The following is a 19,454-nucleotide window of genomic DNA, read 5'->3' on the forward strand; positions in this document are numbered from 1 at the left end:
CAACAAACTTGGGCTGATGAGCTTGTTCCACAAAACTGGAAGGATGCTAATATTGTTAAACTATACAAAGGCAAAGGAGACCTCTCAGATTGCAGCTCATTTTAAGGAATTGCCCTGCTTTCAGTAGCTGGCAAGATCCTGGCGCATACCATCAACAAGCGCCTATATACGTTAGCTGAAAGCTTCCTTCCCGATACCCAGTGTGGTCTCAGACCGAATCGAGGGACGGTTGATGCCATCTTTGTTGTCAAACAATTACAAGAAGAAAGCCTCGAGCAACACTGTGACCTCTACATGTGTTTTGTGGACCCGGAAAAGGCCTTTGATCGCGTACCAAGATCTGCCTTTTGGACAGTATTCGATAAATAAGGATGTCCTCTGAAGTTCGTAAATTTAATGCGTCAATTTCATGAAGGCATGATGGTCCGTGTATGCCACGAAAATGACTTGACAGAAGAGTTTAATGTAACAAGCGGAGTGAAATAAGGTTGTGTAATGGCTCCAACCCTATTTGCTACATACTTTGCTGCGGTTATGAAGGATGCCCTTAAGAACTGCTGTTTCATTAAATGTTCGCACGGACAAGAGTGTACAGGACCTTACCCATTTCAGAGTAAAACATAAAGTCCATCAGACCTCTGTGCTGTAAATTCTTTATGCAGACGATGTTTGCCTTATGGCTGACAGTATGGAGAATCTGCAAAGATATCTGCGCGAATCGCAAAAGCCGCTGCTGCTTTTGATAAACTGAACCAAAGAGTATGAAAGTCTCACGACCTAAAGCTCCACACAAAACTTGCCGTCTATAGAGCAATCACACTACCTCTGCTCCGAGGCTCCGCACGGTACTCGACAGCTAAAAGTGGTTTTAGGCAAAGTTCCCGCCCTCTGCGCCCTGCCTCATTAGACCCGCAATTTTTTTTGCAAATGTTACTTGGGCAGCTGTCTAAGCCAAGTAAAAAAATCTCTTATACGTAATTATACATTTTTAATCATGTACAAATTAGAATTAAACGAGAGACACCTGATACTTGATTTTTATACCAAAAATGACAATCAATACAATAAATTTACTAATGTATGCTTTTTTATTATTTTTTTTTATTTGATGCTGTATAACGACAGATTTACATTTATTTAAGTGAAAGCACAATCGGACCTAATCATCCTTTGCGCGGAACAGTAATTATTTTCACTAGGAACACACAGCTTGAAAATGAAGCTAACTTCTTATGGTTATACTTCGTGTTACTGCTATTTTAACTTTTCGACATATACGTACTTATAAACAAGTTTCCACCGAGCGAGCATAGAAAATATTTTTTATGCATTTTACTACTAGTGTATACGGGAAGCAAGAGTGAGCTAGTAAGCGTCATTATTATTTCAAAGAAATGTATTCTTTTCTCCATTCATTGTTTTCTCTAGTTTTTGTCGTGTACCACCTCACAGGAATCGTCATAATGTATTTAAGTAAATGAACTATCGTCCTTTCCATTTTACAGCTTAGTGAAATATAAACAAAAAACCTGGGTTATTTCTTGGGATTCCAACTTTCGACAATAACAAATGTTTTACGAACGTTCCGGGTAGAAGTGCACTCATAAAAAACTTCAACTTTTGTAATTATTCTTTATAAATGTAATGTTAAAGTTTCTAGACATTCAAATGTAATATGGACTTATAAAATTTGTATGGAAATGTAATAAAAACAATCTATTCACAGATATATTTTCTTATTTTTCTTGCAGTAATAAACCGCTGTTAATTTTATATACATTTTATATACAATATTAATAATGAATAAAATTATCGTATATTGCATAACTAATACAATGTATAATAATAATAGAGACGACGTTCCTTCCGTACGCAGATTAAGAATGCAACTATTTTTTCAAAATATCCTAGATGTCGCTAAAAAGTGTAACGAAAACATCTGTACGACCTGTTACGAGACGAGTCAATAACAGATGGCGCTTTCGCAGTATAGCATTTTTGAAAGTGGAACCCTATTAAATAATTCAAAAAGGAAGATGTATTTAATTTTTGTCACAAAGCAAATGAATTGGCTTTTTATTTATGTTAACAAAATGACCATGAATATTAAATTTTTAAACATCTGCGTTAATTTTAGTTCATCGTTATATGAAAAGTTGTAGTGTGTACTCATTTTCGCGGCAATCGATGGCAAATGTTTTTGCGATATTAATCCTTTGCGGTCGACGACATTTTCGGTCGGGTAAGGTCGATGATTTTCACTAATGCGTCGGATACGTTACAGGTACAATGAAATTACGAAAGGACATCAACAGTGTAGGAACCTTATGAAGTACTTCTTAAGTTGAAGCTAACGTAATGTAACATAAACCCATAAACTAATGGTAGATTCAAGTATCGTCGCACTTTGTATACTTGGTTACCCAGATCACCAGAGACCTGCAACGGAGATTTTGAGGCAATATGTGGTTCAATCATTACAATCATAGCTGTAAGACATCCACTGCTTAATGTATGCCACTGACATAGATTTCCAACTGGACTGGTTGGAAGTAGCTTGTCAGCATCTTCCAAGGATCTTACTAAACCTGTTGTGTGTCCACCTAGTGGGTGCACATCCTTCCATACGCTTGTTGGTTCGTGGTCTCCACTCTAGAAAAAGCCTTAGCGCACTATGGTGCATCGAGGTTAATATCATCTCATAATTCATTTTCGTCTGATATGTCGTACGATATATATAATCTATGGTATACAGAGGTAAGACTATGTAGTTTTTTTATATAGACTATGTATTTTTCTGTAATTATTTTTATTTATTAATAATGAAACTTCAAAGTTGCGGAATTTTCAAACAGAAGTTTTTTGAAAAAATCTAGGACAGCTTCAAACCATCGTTAACATATCTTTTACGTAAAATATTTACAATATTATATTTTTATATGCATAAGAAACTATTTGGTGTATAAAAAGACAAATTCAAATTTCATGCAGTATATACGAAACACCTGATGTTGTTTTTCACTTCAAGATTTTCTAAGAAAGTCTAATTTTTTTCTGAAATTGATATCAGAGACGTAATCTAACTTTTAATTTTTTAAATCTATGCCGTAGCAATGTAACGCTAGGTGGAGATTTTTCCGCTGGTCGATTAATAGATTCGTCTTAGTTTTCATTTTTGATTGCGTTTAATAAAAAATTATTAAAAAGACAACTTCAAATTTCATGCAGAATATACGAAACACCTGATGTTGGTTTTCGCTTCAAGATTTCCTAATTATGTCTTATTTTTCTTCCAAAATTGATATTAGAGACGAAATCTAAGTTTAAAATATTTAAATCTATACCGTACCAATGTAACGCTAGGTGGAGATTTTCCCGCTGGTCGGTTAATACACTCGTCTTAAATTTCAGTTTTTATTGCTTTTAATAAAAATTATTAAAAAGACAACTTCAAATTTCAAGCAGTATAAACGAAACACCTGATGTTGATTTTCGCTTCAAGATTTCCTAAGAATGTCTCATTTTTCTTCTGAATTTGATATTAGAGACGTAACCTAACTTTAAAATTTTTAAATCTATGTAGTATCAAGATTATTCTGATGGAGATTTTATCACTGGTCGTTTAAAACATTCGTCTTAGTTTTCACTTTTGATTGCTTTTAATAAAAAATATTAAAAAGACAACTTCAAATATCAAGCAGTATATACGAAACACCTGATGTTGTTTTGCGGCTCAAAATTTTCTAAGAAAGTCTAATTTTTTTCTGAAAATGATATCAGAGACGTAATCTAACTTTTAATTTTTTAAATCTATGCCGTAGCAATGTAACGCTAGATGGAGATTTTTCCGCTGGTCGATTAATACATTCGTCCTAATTTCGATTTTTGATTGCTTTTAATAAAAAAATGTTAAAAAGACAATTTCAAATTTCAAGCAGTAGAAACGAAACACCTGATGTTGATTTTCGCTTCAAGATTTCCTAATTATGTCTAATTTTTGTTCTAAAATTGATATCAGAGACGTAATCTAACTTTTAAATTTTTTAATCTACGCCGTATCAATGTAACGCGAGGTGGAGATTTTTCCGCTGGTCGGTTAATACATTCGTCTTAGTTTTCATTTTTGATTGCTATTAATAAAAAATATTAAAAAGACAACTTCTATTTCAAGCAGTAGAAACGAAACACCTGATGTTGTTTTGCGCTTCAAGATTTTGGAAGAGTCTTATTGTTTTCTGAAATTGATATTAGTGACGTAACCTAACTTTTAAATTTTTAAATCTATGTCGTATCAATGTAACGCTAGGTGGAGATTTTTCCGCTAGCCGATTAATACATTCGTATTAGTTTGCATTTTTGATAGCGTTTAATAAAAAAATATTAAAAAGACAATTTCAAATTTCAAGCAGTATAAACGAAACACCTGATGTTGATTTTCGCTTCACGATTTCCTAATTATGTCTCATTTTTCTTCTAAAATTGATACCAGAGACGTAATCTAACTTTTAAATTTTTTAATCTATTGCGTATCAATGTAACGCTTGGTGGAGATTTTTCCGCTGGCGGATTAATACATTCGTCTTTATTTCGATTTTTGATTGCTTTTAATAAAAAAAATATTAAAAAGACAAATTCAAATTTCATGCAGTATATACGAAACACCTGATGTTTTTTTGCACTTCAAGATTTTCTAAGAAAGTCTAATTTTTTTCTGAAATTGATATCAGAGACGTAATCTAAGTTTTAATTTTTTAAATCTATGCCGTAGCAATGTAACGCTAGGTGGAGATTTTTCCGCTGGTCGATTAATAGATTCGTCTTAGTTTTCATTTTTGATTGCGTTTAATAAAAAAATATTAAAAAGACAACTTCAAATTTCATGCAGAATATACGAAACACCTGATGTTGGTTTTCGCTTCAAGATTTCCTAATTATGTCTTATTTTTCTTCCAAAATTGATATTAGAGACGAAATCTAAGTTTAAAATATTTAAATCTATGCCGTACCAATGTAACGCTAGGTGGAGATTTTCCCGCTGGTCGGTTAATACACTCGTCTTAAATTTCAGTTTTTATTGCTTTTAATAAAAATTATTAAAAAGACAACTTCAAATTTCAAGCAGTATAAACGAAACACCTGATGTTGATTTTCGCTTCAAGATTTCCTAAGAATGTCTCATTTTTCTTCTGAATTTGATATTAGAGACGTAACCTAACTTTAAAATTTTTAAATCTATGTAGTATCAAGATTATTCTGATGGAGATTTTATCACTGGTCGTTTAAAACATTCGTCTTAGTTTTCACTTTTGATTGCTTTTAATGAAAAAATATTAAAAAGACAACTTCAAATATCAAGCAGTATATACGAAACACCTGATGTTGTTTTGCGGCTCAAAATTTTCTAAGAAAGTCTAATTTTTTTCTGAAAATGATATCAGAGACGTAATCTAACTTTTAATTTTTTAAATCTATGCCGTAGCAATGTAACGCTAGATGGAGATTTTTCCGCTGGTCGATTAATACATTCGTCCTAATTTCGATTTTTGATTGCTTTTAATAAAAAAATGTTAAAAAGACAATTTCAAATTTCAAGCAGTAGAAACGAAACACCTGATGTTGTTTTGCGCTTCAAGATTTTGGAAGAGTCTTATTGTTTTCTGAAATTGATATTAGTGACGTAACCTAACTTTTAAATTTTTAAATCTATGCCGCATTAATATAACGCTTGGTGGAGATTTTTCCGCTGGTCGATTAATAGATTTGTCTTAATTTCCATTTTTGATTGCTTTTAATAAAAAAAATATTAAAAAGACAACTTCAAATATCAAGCAATATAAACGAAACACCTGATGTTGATTTTCGCTTCAAGATTTCCTAATTATGTGTAATTTTTGTTCTAAAATTGATATCAGAGACGTAATGTAACTTTTAAATTTTTTAATCAACGCCGTATCAATGTAACGCGAGGTGGAGATTTTTCCGCTGGTCGATTAATACATTCGTCCTAATTTCGATTTTTGATTGCTTTTAATAAAAAAATGTTAAAAAGACAATTTCAAATTTCGTGCAGTATATACGACACACCTGATGTTGATTTTCGCTTCAATATTTTCTAAGAAAGTCTCAATTTTCTTCCTAAAATGATATTAGAGACGTAACCTAACTCTTAAATTTTTAAATCTATGCAGTATTAATGTAATGCTAGGTGGAAATTTTTCCGCTGGTCGATTAATACATTCGTCTTAGTTTTCATTTTCGATTGCTTTTAATAAAAAAATATTAAAAAGACAACTTCAAATTTCAAGTAGCATAAACGAAACACCTGATGTTGATTTTCGCTTCAAGATTTCCAAAAAATATTTTATTTTTCCTGTAAAATGGATATAAGAGACGTAACCTAACTTTTAAATTTTTAAATCAATGCCGTATCAATGTAACGCTAGGTCGAGATTTTTCCGCTGGTCGATTAATACATTCGTCTTAGTTTTCAGTTTTGATTGCTTTTAATAAAAGATATTAAAGAGACAACTTCAAATTTCGTGCAGTATTTGCGAAACACCTGTTGTTGGTTTGCGCTTCAAGATTTTCCAAGAAAGTCTCATTTTTCTTCCTAAATTGATATTGGAGACGTAACCTAACTCTTAAATTTGTAAATCTATGCAGTATCAATATAACGCTAGGTGGAAATTTTTCCGCTGGTCGATTAATACATTCGTCTTAGTTTTCAGTATTGATTGCTTTTAATAAAAGATATTAAAAAGACAACTTCAAATTTCAAGCAGTATAAACGAAATACCTTATGTTGATTTTCGCTTCAAGATTTCCTAAGAATGTCTCATTTTTCTTCTGAAATTGAAATTAGAGACGTAACCTACCTCGTAAATTTTTAAATCTATGCCGTGTCAATATAGCGCTGGGTCGAGATTTTTCCGTTGGTCGATTAATACATTCGTCTTAGTTTCCATTTTTGATTGCTTTTAATAAAAAAATATTAAAAAGACAATTTCATATTTCAAGCAGTATAAACGAAACACCTGATGTTGATTTTCGCTTCACGATTTCCTAATTATGTCTCATTTTTCTTCTAAAATTGATACCAGAGACGTAATCTAACTTTTAAATTTTTTAATCTATGCCGTATCAATGTAACGCTTGGTGGAGATTTTTCCGCTGGCCGATTAATACATTCGTCTTTATTTCGATTTTTGATTGCTTTTAATAAAAAATTATTAAAAAGACAACTTAAAATTTCATGCAGTATATACGAAACACCTGATGTTGGTTTGCGCTCCAAGAGTTTCTAAGAAAGTCTCATTTTATTCTGAAATTTATATTAGAGACGTAACCTAACTTTTACATTTTTAAATCAATGCCGTATCAATGTAACGCTAGGTGGAGATTTTTCCGCTGGTCGATTAATACATTCGTCTTAGTTTTCAGCTTTGATTGCTTTTAATAAAAGATATTAAAGAGACAACTTCAAATTTCGTGCAGTATTTGCGAAACACCTGTTGTTGGTTTGCGCTTCAAGATTTTCCAAGAAAGTCTCATTTTTCTTCCTAAATTGATATTGGAGACGTAACCTAACTGTTAAATTTTTAAATCTATTCCGTATCAATGTAACGCTTGGTGGAGATTTTTCCGCAGTTCGATTAATAGATTTGTCTTAATTTCCATTTTTGAATGCTTTTAATAAAAAAATATTAAAAAGACAACTTCAAATTTCAAGCAGTATAGACGAAACACCTGATGTGTTTTTGAGCTTCAAGAATTCCTATGAATGTCTCATTTTTCTTCGAAAATTGATATTAGAGACGTAATCTAACTTTTAAATTTATAAATCTGTGCCGCATGAATGTAACGCTGTGTGGAGAAGTTTCCGCTAGTCCGATAATAAATTCGTCATAATTTTCTTTTGTGACTTTTTTACTCCAAAATTATTTCAATAAAAAATCTAACCTCATACAGCATATACGAAACACTTGATGTTGATTTTCGCTTCAAGATTTCCTAAGAATGTCTCAATTTTCTTCTAAAATTGATATTAGAGACGTAACCTAATTTTTTAAATTTTTAAATCTACGTCGTATCAATGTAACGCTAGGTGGAGATTTTTCCGCTAGCCGATTAATACATTCGTATTAGTTTGCATTTTTGATAGCGTTTAATAAAAAAATATTAAAAAGACAATTTCAAATTTCAAGCAGTATAAACGAAACACCTGATGTTGATTTTCGCTTCAAGATTTCCTAAGAATGTCTCATTTTTCTTCTGAAATTGATATTAGAGACGTAATCTAACTTTTAAATTTTTAAATCTATGCCGTACCAATGTAACGCTAGGTGGAGATTTTTCCGCTGGTCGGTTAATACATTCGTCTTAGTTTTCATTTTTGATTGCTATTAATAAAAAATATTAAAAAGACAACTTCTATTTCAAGCAGTAGAAACGAAACACCTGATGTTGTTTTGCGCTTCAAGATTTTGGAAGAGTCTTATTGTTTTCTGAAATTGATATTAGTGACGTAACCTAACTTTTAAATTTTTAAATCTATGCCGCATTAATATAACGCTTGGTGGAGATTTTTCCGCTGGTCGATTAATAGATTTGTCTTAATTTCCATTTTTGATTGCTTTTAATAAAAAAAATATTAAAAAGACAATTTCAAATTTCAAGCAGTATAAACGAAACACCTGATGTTGATTTTCGCTTCACGATTTCCTAATTATGTCTCATTTTTCTTCTAAAATTGATACCAGAGACGTAATCTAACTTTTAAATTTTTTAATCTATTGCGTATCAATGTAACGCTTGGTGGAGATTTTTCCGCTGGCGGATTAATACATTCGTCTTTATTTCGATTTTTGATTGCTTTTAATAAAAAAAATATTAAAAAGACAAATTCAAATTTCATGCAGTATATACGAAACACCTGATGTTTTTTTGCACTTCAAGATTTTCTAAGAAAGTCTAATTTTTTTCTGAAATTGATATCAGAGACGTAATCTAAGTTTTAATTTTTTAAATCTATGCCGTAGCAATGTAACGCTAGGTGGAGATTTTTCCGCTGGTCGATTAATAGATTCGTCTTAGTTTTCATTTTTGATTGCGTTTAATAAAAAAATATTAAAAAGACAACTTCAAATTTCATGCAGAATATACGAAACACCTGATGTTGGTTTTCGCTTCAAGATTTCCTAATTATGTCTTATTTTTCTTCCAAAATTGATATTAGAGACGAAATCTAAGTTTAAAATATTTAAATCTATGCCGTACCAATGTAACGCTAGGTGGAGATTTTTCCGCTGGTCGGTTAATACATTCGTCTTAGTTTTCATTTTTGATTGCTATTAATAAAAAATATTAAAAAGACAACTTCTATTTCAAGCAGTAGAAACGAAACACCTGATGTTGTTTTGCGCTTCAAGATTTTGGAAGAGTCTTATTGTTTTCTGAAATTGATATTAGTGACGTAACCTAACTTTTAAATTTTTAAATCTATGCCGCATTAATATAACGCTTGGTGGAGATTTTTCCGCTGGTCGATTAATAGATTTGTCTTAATTTCCATTTTTGATTGCTTTTAATAAAAAAAATATTAAAAAGACAACTTCAAATATCAAGCAATATAAACGAAACACCTGATGTTGATTTTCGCTTCAAGATTTCCTAATTATGTGTAATTTTTGTTCTAAAATTGATATCAGAGACGTAATGTAACTTTTAAATTTTTTAATCAACGCCGTATCAATGTAACGCGAGGTGGAGATTTTTCCGCTGGTCGAATAATACATTCGTCCTAATTTCGATTTTTGATTGCTTTTAATAAAAAAATGTTAAAAAGACAATTTCAAATTTCGTGCAGTATATACGACACACCTGATGTTGATTTTCGCTTCAATATTTTCTAAGAAAGTCTCAATTTTCTTCCTAAAATGATATTAGAGACGTAACCTAACTCTTAAATTTTTAAATCTATGCAGTATTAATGTAATGCTAGGTGGAAATTTTTCCGCTGGTCGATTAATACATTCGTCTTAGTTTTCATTTTCGATTGCTTTTAATAAAAAAATATTAAAAAGACAACTTCAAATTTCAAGTAGCATAAACGAAACACCTGATGTTGATTTTCGCTTCAAGATTTCCAAAAAATATTTTATTTTTCCTGTAAAATGGATATAAGAGACGTAACCTAACTTTTAAATTTTTAAATCAATGCCGTATCAATGTAACGCTAGGTCGAGATTTTTCCGCTGGTCGATTAATACATTCGTCTTAGTTTTCAGTTTTGATTGCTTTTAATAAAAGATATTAAAGAGACAACTTCAAATTTCGTGCAGTATTTGCGAAACACCTGTTGTTGGTTTGCGCTTCAAGATTTTCCAAGAAAGTCTCATTTTTCTTCCTAAATTGATATTGGAGACGTAACCTAACTCTTAAATTTGTAAATCTATGCAGTATCAATATAACGCTAGGTGGAAATTTTTCCGCTGGTCGATTAATACATTCGTCTTAGTTTTCAGTATTGATTGCTTTTAATAAAAGATATTAAAAAGACAACTTCAAATTTCAAGCAGTATAAACGAAATACCTTATGTTGATTTTCGCTTCAAGATTTCCTAAGAATGTCTCATTTTTCTTCTGAAATTGAAATTAGAGACGTAACCTACCTCGTAAATTTTTAAATCTATGCCGTGTCAATATAGCGCTGGGTCGAGATTTTTCCGTTGGTCGATTAATACATTCGTCTTAGTTTCCATTTTTGATTGCTTTTAATAAAAAAATATTAAAAAGACAATTTCATATTTCAAGCAGTATAAACGAAACACCTGATGTTGATTTTCGCTTCACGATTTCCTAATTATGTCTCATTTTTCTTCTAAAATTGATACCAGAGACGTAATCTAACTTTTAAATTTTTTAATCTATGCCGTATCAATGTAACGCTTGGTGGAGATTTTTCCGCTGGCCGATTAATACATTCGTCTTTATTTCGATTTTTGATTGCTTTTAATAAAAAATTATTAAAAAGACAACTTAAAATTTCATGCAGTATATACGAAACACCTGATGTTGGTTTGCGCTCCAAGAGTTTCTAAGAAAGTCTCATTTTATTCTGAAATTTATATTAGAGACGTAACCTAACTTTTACATTTTTAAATCAATGCCGTATCAATGTAACGCTAGGTGGAGATTTTTCCGCTGGTCGATTAATACATTCGTCTTAGTTTTCAGCTTTGATTGCTTTTAATAAAAGATATTAAAGAGACAACTTCAAATTTCGTGCAGTATTTGCGAAACACCTGTTGTTGGTTTGCGCTTCAAGATTTTCCAAGAAAGTCTCATTTTTCTTCCTAAATTGATATTGGAGACGTAACCTAACTGTTAAATTTTTAAATCTATTCCGTATCAATGTAACGCTTGGTGGAGATTTTTCCGCAGTTCGATTAATAGATTTGTCTTAATTTCCATTTTTGAATGCTTTTAATAAAAAAATATTAAAAAGACAACTTCAAATTTCAAGCAGTATAGACGAAACACCTGATGTGTTTTTGAGCTTCAAGAATTCCTATGAATGTCTCATTTTTCTTCGAAAATTGATATTAGAGACGTAATCTAACTTTTAAATTTATAAATCTGTGCCGCATGAATGTAACGCTGTGTGGAGAAGTTTCCGCTAGTCCGATAATAAATTCGTCATAATTTTCTTTTGTGACTTTTTTACTCCAAAATTATTTCAATAAAAAATCTAACCTCATACAGCATATACGAAACACTTGATGTTGATTTTCGCTTCAAGATTTCCTAAGAATGTCTCAATTTTCTTCTAAAATTGATATTAGAGACGTAACCTAATTTTTTAAATTTTTAAATCTATGTCGTATCAATGTAACGCTAGGTGGAGATTTTTCCGCTAGCCGATTAATACATTCGTATTAGTTTGCATTTTTGATAGCGTTTAATAAAAAAATATTAAAAAGACAATTTCAAATTTCAAGCAGTATAAACGAAACACCTGATGTTGATTTTCGCTTCAAGATTTCCTAAGAATGTCTCATTTTTCTTCTGAAATTGATATTAGAGACGTAATCTAACTTTTAAATTTTTAAATCTATGCCGTACCAATGTAACGCTAGGTGGAGATTTTTCCGCTGGTCGGTTAATACATTCGTCTTAGTTTTCATTTTTGATTGCTATTAATAAAAAATATTAAAAAGACAACTTCTATTTCAAGCAGTAGAAACGAAACACCTGATGTTGTTTTGCGCTTCAAGATTTTGGAAGAGTCTTATTGTTTTCTGAAATTGATATTAGTGACGTAACCTAACTTTTAAATTTTTAAATCTATGCCGTATTAATATAACGCTTGGTGGAGATTTTTCCGCTGGTCGATTAATAGATTTGTCTTAATTTCCATTTTTGATTGCTTTTAATAAAAAAATATTAAAAAGACAACTTCAAATTTCAAGCAGCATAAACGAAACACCTGATGTTGATTTTCGCTTCAAGATTTCCTAATTATGTGTAATTTTTGTTCTAAAATTGATATCAGAGACGTAATGTAACTTTTAAATTTTTTAATCAACGCCGTATCAATGTAACGCGAGGTGGAGATTTTTCCGCTGGTCGATTAATACATTCGTCCTAATTTCGATTTTTGATTGCTTTTAATAAAAAAATGTTAAAAAGACAATTTCAAATTTCGTGCAGTATATACGACACACCTGATGTTGATTTTCGCTTCAATATTTTCTAAGAAAGTCTCAATTTTCTTCCTAAAATGATATTAGAGACGTAACCTAACTCTTAAATTTTTAAATCTATGCAGTATCAATGTAATGCTAGGTGGAAATTTTTCCGCTGGTCGATAAATACATTCGTCTTAGTTTTCATTTTCGATTGCTTTTAATAAAAAAATATTAAAAAGACAACTTCAAATTTCAAGCAGCATAAACGAAACACCTGATGTTGATTTTCGCTTCAAGATTTCCAAAAAATATTTTATTTTTCCTGTAAAATGGATATAAGAGACGTAACCTAACTTTTACATTGTTAAATCAATGCTGTATCAATGTAACGCTAGTTGGAGATTTTTCCGCTGGTCGATTAATACATTCGTCTTAGTTTTCAGTTTTGATTGCTTTTAATAAAAGATATTAAAGAGACAACTTCAAATTTCGTGCAGTATCTGCGAAACACCTGTTGTTGGTTTGCGCTTCAAGATTTTCCAAGAAAGTCTCATTTTTGTTCCTAAATTAATATTGGAGACGTAACCTAACTCTTAAATTTGTAAATCTATGCAGTATCAATATAACGCTAGGTGGAAATTTTGCCGCTGGTCGATTAATACATTCGTCTTAGTTTTCAGTATTGATTGCTTTTAATAAAAGATATTAAAAAGACAACTTCAAATTTCAAGCAGTATAAACGAAATACCTTATGTTGATTTTCGCTTCACGATTTCCTAATTATGTCTCATTTTTCTTCTAAAATTGATACCAGAGACGTAATCTAACTTTTAAATTTTTTAATCTATGCCGTATCAATGTAACGCTTGGTGGAGATTTTTCCGCTGGCCGATTAATACATTCGTCTTTATTTCGATTTTTGATTGCTTTTAATAAAAAATTATTAAAAAGACAACTTAAAATTTCATGCAGTATATACGAAACACCTGATGTTGGTTTGCGCTCCAAGAGTTTCTAAGAAAGTCTCATTTTATTCTGAAATTTATATTAGAGACGTAACCTAACTTTTACATTTTTAAATCAATGCCGTATCAATGTAACGCTAGGTGGAGATTTTTCCGCTGGTCGATTAATACATTCGTCTAAGTTTTCAGTTTTGATTGCTTTTAATAAAAGATATTAAAGAGACAACTTCAAATTTCGTGCAGTATTTGCGAAACACCTGTTGTTGGTTTGCGCTTCAAGATTTTCCAAGAAAGTCTCATTTTTCTTCCTAAATTGATATTGGAGACGTAACCTAACTGTTAAATTTTTAAATCTATTCCGTATCAATGTAACGCTTGGTGGAGATTTTTCCGCAGTTCGATTAATAGATTTGTCTTAATTTCCATTTTTGAATGCTTTTAATAAAAAAATATTAAAAAGTCAACTGCAAATTTCAAGCAGTATAGACGAAATACCTGATGTGTTTTTGAGCTTCAAGAATTCCTATGAATGTCACATTTTTCTTCGAAAATTGATATTAGAGACGTAATCTAACTTTTAAATTTATAAATCTGTGCCGCATGAATGTAACGCTGTGTGGAGAAGTTTCCGCTAGTCCGATAATAAATTCGTCATAATTTTCTTTTGTGACTTTTTTACTCCAAAATTATTTCAATAAAAAATCTAACCTCATACAGCATATACGAAACACTTGATGTTGATTTTCGCTTCAAGATTTCCTAAGAATGTCTCAATTTTCTTCTAAAATTGATATTAGAGACGTAACCTAATTTTTTAAATTTTTAAATCTATGTCGTATCAATGTAACGCTAGGTGGAGATTTTTCCGCTAGCCGATTAATACATTCGTATTAGTTTGCATTTTTGATAGCGTTTAATAAAAAAATATTAAAAAGACAATTTCAAATTTCAAGCAGTATAAACGAAACACCTGATGTTGATTTTCGCTTCAAGATTTCCTAAGAATGTCTCATTTTTCTTCTGAAATTGATATTAGAGACGTAATCTAACTTTTAAATTTTTAAATCTATGCCGTACCAATGTAACGCTAGGTGGAGATTTTTCCGCTGGTCGGTTAATACATTCGTCTTAGTTTTCATTTTTGATTGCTATTAATAAAAAATATTAAAAAGACAACTTCTATTTCAAGCAGTAGAAACGAAACACCTGATGTTGTTTTGCGCTTCAAGATTTTGGAAGAGTCTTATTGTTTTCTGAAATTGATATTAGTGACGTAACCTAACTTTTAAATTTTTAAATCTATGCCGTATTAATATAACGCTTGGTGGAGATTTTTCCGCTGGTCGATTAATAGATTTGTCTTAATTTCCATTTTTGATTGCTTTTAATAAAAAAATATTAAAAAGACAACTTCAAATTTCAAGCAGCATAAACGAAACACCTGATGTTGATTTTCGCTTCAAGATTTCCTAATTATGTGTAATTTTTGTTCTAAAATTGATATCAGAGACGTAATGTAACTTTTAAATTTTTTAATCAACGCCGTATCAATGTAACGCGAGGTGGAGATTTTTCCGCTGGTCGATTAATACATTCGTCCTAATTTCGATTTTTGATTGCTTTTAATAAAAAAATGTTAAAAAGACAATTTCAAATTTCGTGCAGTATATACGACACACCTGATGTTGATTTTCGCTTCAATATTTTCTAAGAAAGTCTCAATTTTCTTCCTAAAATGATATTAGAGACGTAACCTAACTCTTAAATTTTTAAATCTATGCAGTATCAATGTAATGCTAGGTGGAAATTTTTCCGCTGGTCGATAAATACATTCGTCTTAGTTTTCATTTTCGATTGCTTTTAATAAAAAAATATTAAAAAGACAACTTCAAATTTCAAGCAGCATAAACGAAACACCTGATGTTGATTTTCGCTTCAAGATTTCCAAAAAATATTTTATTTTTCCTGTAAAATGGATATAAGAGACGTAACCTAACTTTTACATTGTTAAATCAATGCTGTATCAATGTAACGCTAGTTGGAGATTTTTCCGCTGGTCGATTAATACATTCGTCTTAGTTTTCAGTTTTGATTGCTTTTAATAAAAGATATTAAAGAGACAACTTCAAATTTCGTGCAGTATCTGCGAAACACCTGTTGTTGGTTTGCGCTTCAAGATTTTCCAAGAAAGTCTCATTTTTGTTCCTAAATTAATATTGGAGACGTAACCTAACTCTTAAATTTGTAAATCTATGCAGTATCAATATAACGCTAGGTGGAAATTTTGCCGCTGGTCGATTAATACATTCGTCTTAGTTTTCAGTATTGATTGCTTTTAATAAAAGATATTAAAAAGACAACTTCAAATTTCAAGCAGTATAAACGAAATACCTTATGTTGATTTTCGCTTCAAGATTTCCTAAGAATGTCTCATTTTTCTTCTGAAATTGAAAGTAGAGACGTAACCTACCTCGTAAATTTTTAAATCTATGCCGTGTCAATATAGCGCTGGGTCGAGATTTTTCCGTTGGTCGATTAATACATTCGTCTTAGTTTCCATTTTTGATTGCTTTTAATAAAAAAATATTAAAAAGACAATTTCATATTTCAAGCAGTATAAACGAAACACCTGATGTGTTTTTGAGCTTCAAGAATTCCTATGAATGTCTCATTTTTCTTCTAAAATTGATATTAGAGACGTAATCTAACTTTTAAATTTATAAATCTGTGCCGCATGAATGTAACGCTGTGTGGAGAAGTTTCCGCTAGTCCGATAATAAATTCGTCATAATTTTCTTTTGTGACTTTTTTACTCAAAATTATTTCAATAAAAAATCTAACCTCATACAGCATATACGAAACACTTGATGTTGATTTTCGCTTCAAGATTTCCTAAGAATGTCTCAATTTTCTTCTAAAATTGATATTAGAGACGTAACCTAATTTTTAAATTTTTAAATCTATGTCGTATCAATGTAACGCTAGGTGGAGATTTTTCCGCTAGCCGATTAATACATTCGTATTAGTTTGCATTTTTGATAGCGTTTAATAAAAAAATATTAAAAAGACAATTTCAAATTTCAAGCAGTATAAACGAAACACCTGATGTTGATTTTCGCTTCAAGATTTCCTAAGAATGTCTCATTTTTCTTCTGAAATTGATATTAGAGACGTAATCTAACTTTTAAATTTTTAAATCTATGCCGTACCAATGTAACGCTAGGTGGAGATTTTTCCGCTAGCCGATTAATACATTCGTATTAGTTTGCATTTTTGATAGCGTTTAATAAAAAAATTTTAAAAAGACAATTTCAAATTTCAAGCAGTATAAACGAAACACCTGATGTTGATTTTCGCTTCACGATTTCCTAATTATGTCTCATTTTTCTTCTAAAATTGATACCAGAGACGTAATCTAACTCTTAAATTTTTTAATCTATTGCGTATCAATGTAACGCTTGGTGGAGATTTTTCCGCTGGTCGATTAATACATTCGTCTTAGTTTTCAGTTTTGATTACTTTTAATAAAAAAAAAAATATTAAAAAGACAAATTCTATTTCAATCAGTATAAACGAAACACCTGATGTTGATTTTCGCTTCAAGATTTTCTAAGAAAGTCTAATTTTTCTTCCAAAATTGATAAAAGAGACGTAACCTAACTTTTAAATCTATGCAGTATCAATGTAACGCTGTGGGGAGATTTTTCCGCTGGTCGATTAATATATTCGTCTTAGATATTATTTTTGATTACTTTTAATAAAAAAATATTAAAAAAAAACTTCAAATTTCATGCAGTATTAACGAAACACCTGATGTTGATTTTCGCTTCAAGATTTTCTAAGAAAGTCTCATTTTCTCCTGAAATTGATATTAGAGACGTAACCTAACTGTTAAATTTTTAAATCTATGCAGTATCAATGTAACGCTAGGTGGAGATTTTTCCGCCGGTCGATTAGTACATTCGTCTTAGTTTCCAATTTTGTTTGCTTTTAATAACAAAATATTAAAAAGACAACTTCGAATTTCAAGCAGTATATACCCAACACGTGATGGTTATTTTCGCTTCAAGATTTTCTGAGAAAGTCTCATTTTCTTCTGAAATTGATATTAGAGACGTAACCTAACTCTTAAATTTTTAAATCTATGCAGTAGCAATGTAACGCTAGGTGGAGATTTTTCCGCTGGTCTATTAGTACATTCGTCTTAGTTTTCAGTTTTGATTGCTTTTATTGAAAAATATTAAAGAGACAACTTCAAAATTCGTGCAGTATATACGAAACACCTGATGGTTATTTTTGCTTCAAGATTTTCTAAGGAAGTCTCATTTTCTCCTGAAATTGATATTAGAGACGTAACCTAACTCTTAAATTTTTAAATCTATGCCGTATCAATGTAACGCCATGTAGAGATTTTTCCGCTGGTCGGTTAATTAATTCGTCATAATTTTCTTTTATGACTTTTTACTCCAAAATTATTTAATTAAAAATCTTACCTCATACAGTATAAACGAAATACCTGATGTTGATTTCCACTTCAAGATTTCGTAAGAATGTCTCATTTTTCTTCTAAAATTGATATTAGAGACGTAACCTAACTTTTAAATTTTTAAATCTATGCCGTATCAATGTAACGCTAGGTGGAGATTTTTCCGCTGGTCGATTAATACATTCATATTAGTTTTCAGTTTTGATTGCTTTTAGTAAAATTTTTTTAAAAAGATAACTTCAAATTTCGTGCAGTATATACGAGATACCTGATGTTGATTTTCGCTTCAAGATTTTCTAAGAAAGTCTTAATTTACTCCTGAAATTGATATTAGAGACGTAACCTAACTTTTAAATTTTTAAATCTATGCCGTATCAATGTAACGCCAGGTGTAGATTTTTCCGCTGGTCGGTTAATTAATTCGTCATAATTTTCTTTTATGACTTTCTACTCCAAAATTATTTAATGAAAAATCTTACCTCATACAGTATAAACGAAATACCTGATGTTGATTTCCACTTCAAGATTTCGTAAGAATGTCTCATTTTTCTTCAAAAATTGATATTAGAGACGTAACTTAACTTTTAAATTTTTAAATCTATGCAGTATTAATGTAACGCTAGGTGGAGATTTTTCCGCTGGTCGATTAATACATTAGTCTCAAATTTCAGTTTTGATTGCTTTTAATTAAAAAATATTAAAAAGACAACTTCAAATTTCGTGCAGTATATACGAAACACCTGGTGTTGATTTGCGCTTTAAGATTTTCTAAGAAAGTCTCATTTTCTTCTGAAATCGATAGTAGAGACGTAACCTAACTTTTAAATTTTTAAATCTATGCAGTATTAATGAAACGCTAGGTGGAGATTTTTCCGCTGGTCGATTAATACATTAGTCTCAAATTTCAGTTTTGATTGCTATTAATAAAAAAATATTAAAAAGGCAACTCCTATTTCAAGCAGTATAAACGAAACACTTGATGTTGATTTGCGCTTCAAGCTTTTCTAAGAATGTCTTAATTTACTCTTGAATTTGATATTAGAGACGTAACCTCACTCTTAAATTTTTAAATCTATGCAGTATCAATGTAATGCTAGGTGAAGATTTCTCTGCTGGTCGATTAATACATTCATCGAAGTTTTCGGTTTTGATTGCTTTTAGAAAAAATTTTTTAAAAAGACAACTTCAAATTTCGTGCAGAATATACGAAACACCTGATGTTGGTTTGCGCTTCAAGATTTTGTAAGAAAGTCTCACTTTACTTCTTAAAATGACATTAGAGAGGTAACGTTACTCTTAAATTTTTAAATCTAT

This window comes from Battus philenor, unplaced genomic scaffold, assembly GCF_028537555.1.
Source record: "Battus philenor isolate CCGP_79_NKW_IND1 unplaced genomic scaffold, ilBatPhil1.0.hap1 SCAF_31, whole genome shotgun sequence".
Lineage (NCBI taxonomy): Eukaryota > Metazoa > Arthropoda > Insecta > Lepidoptera > Papilionidae > Battus > Battus philenor.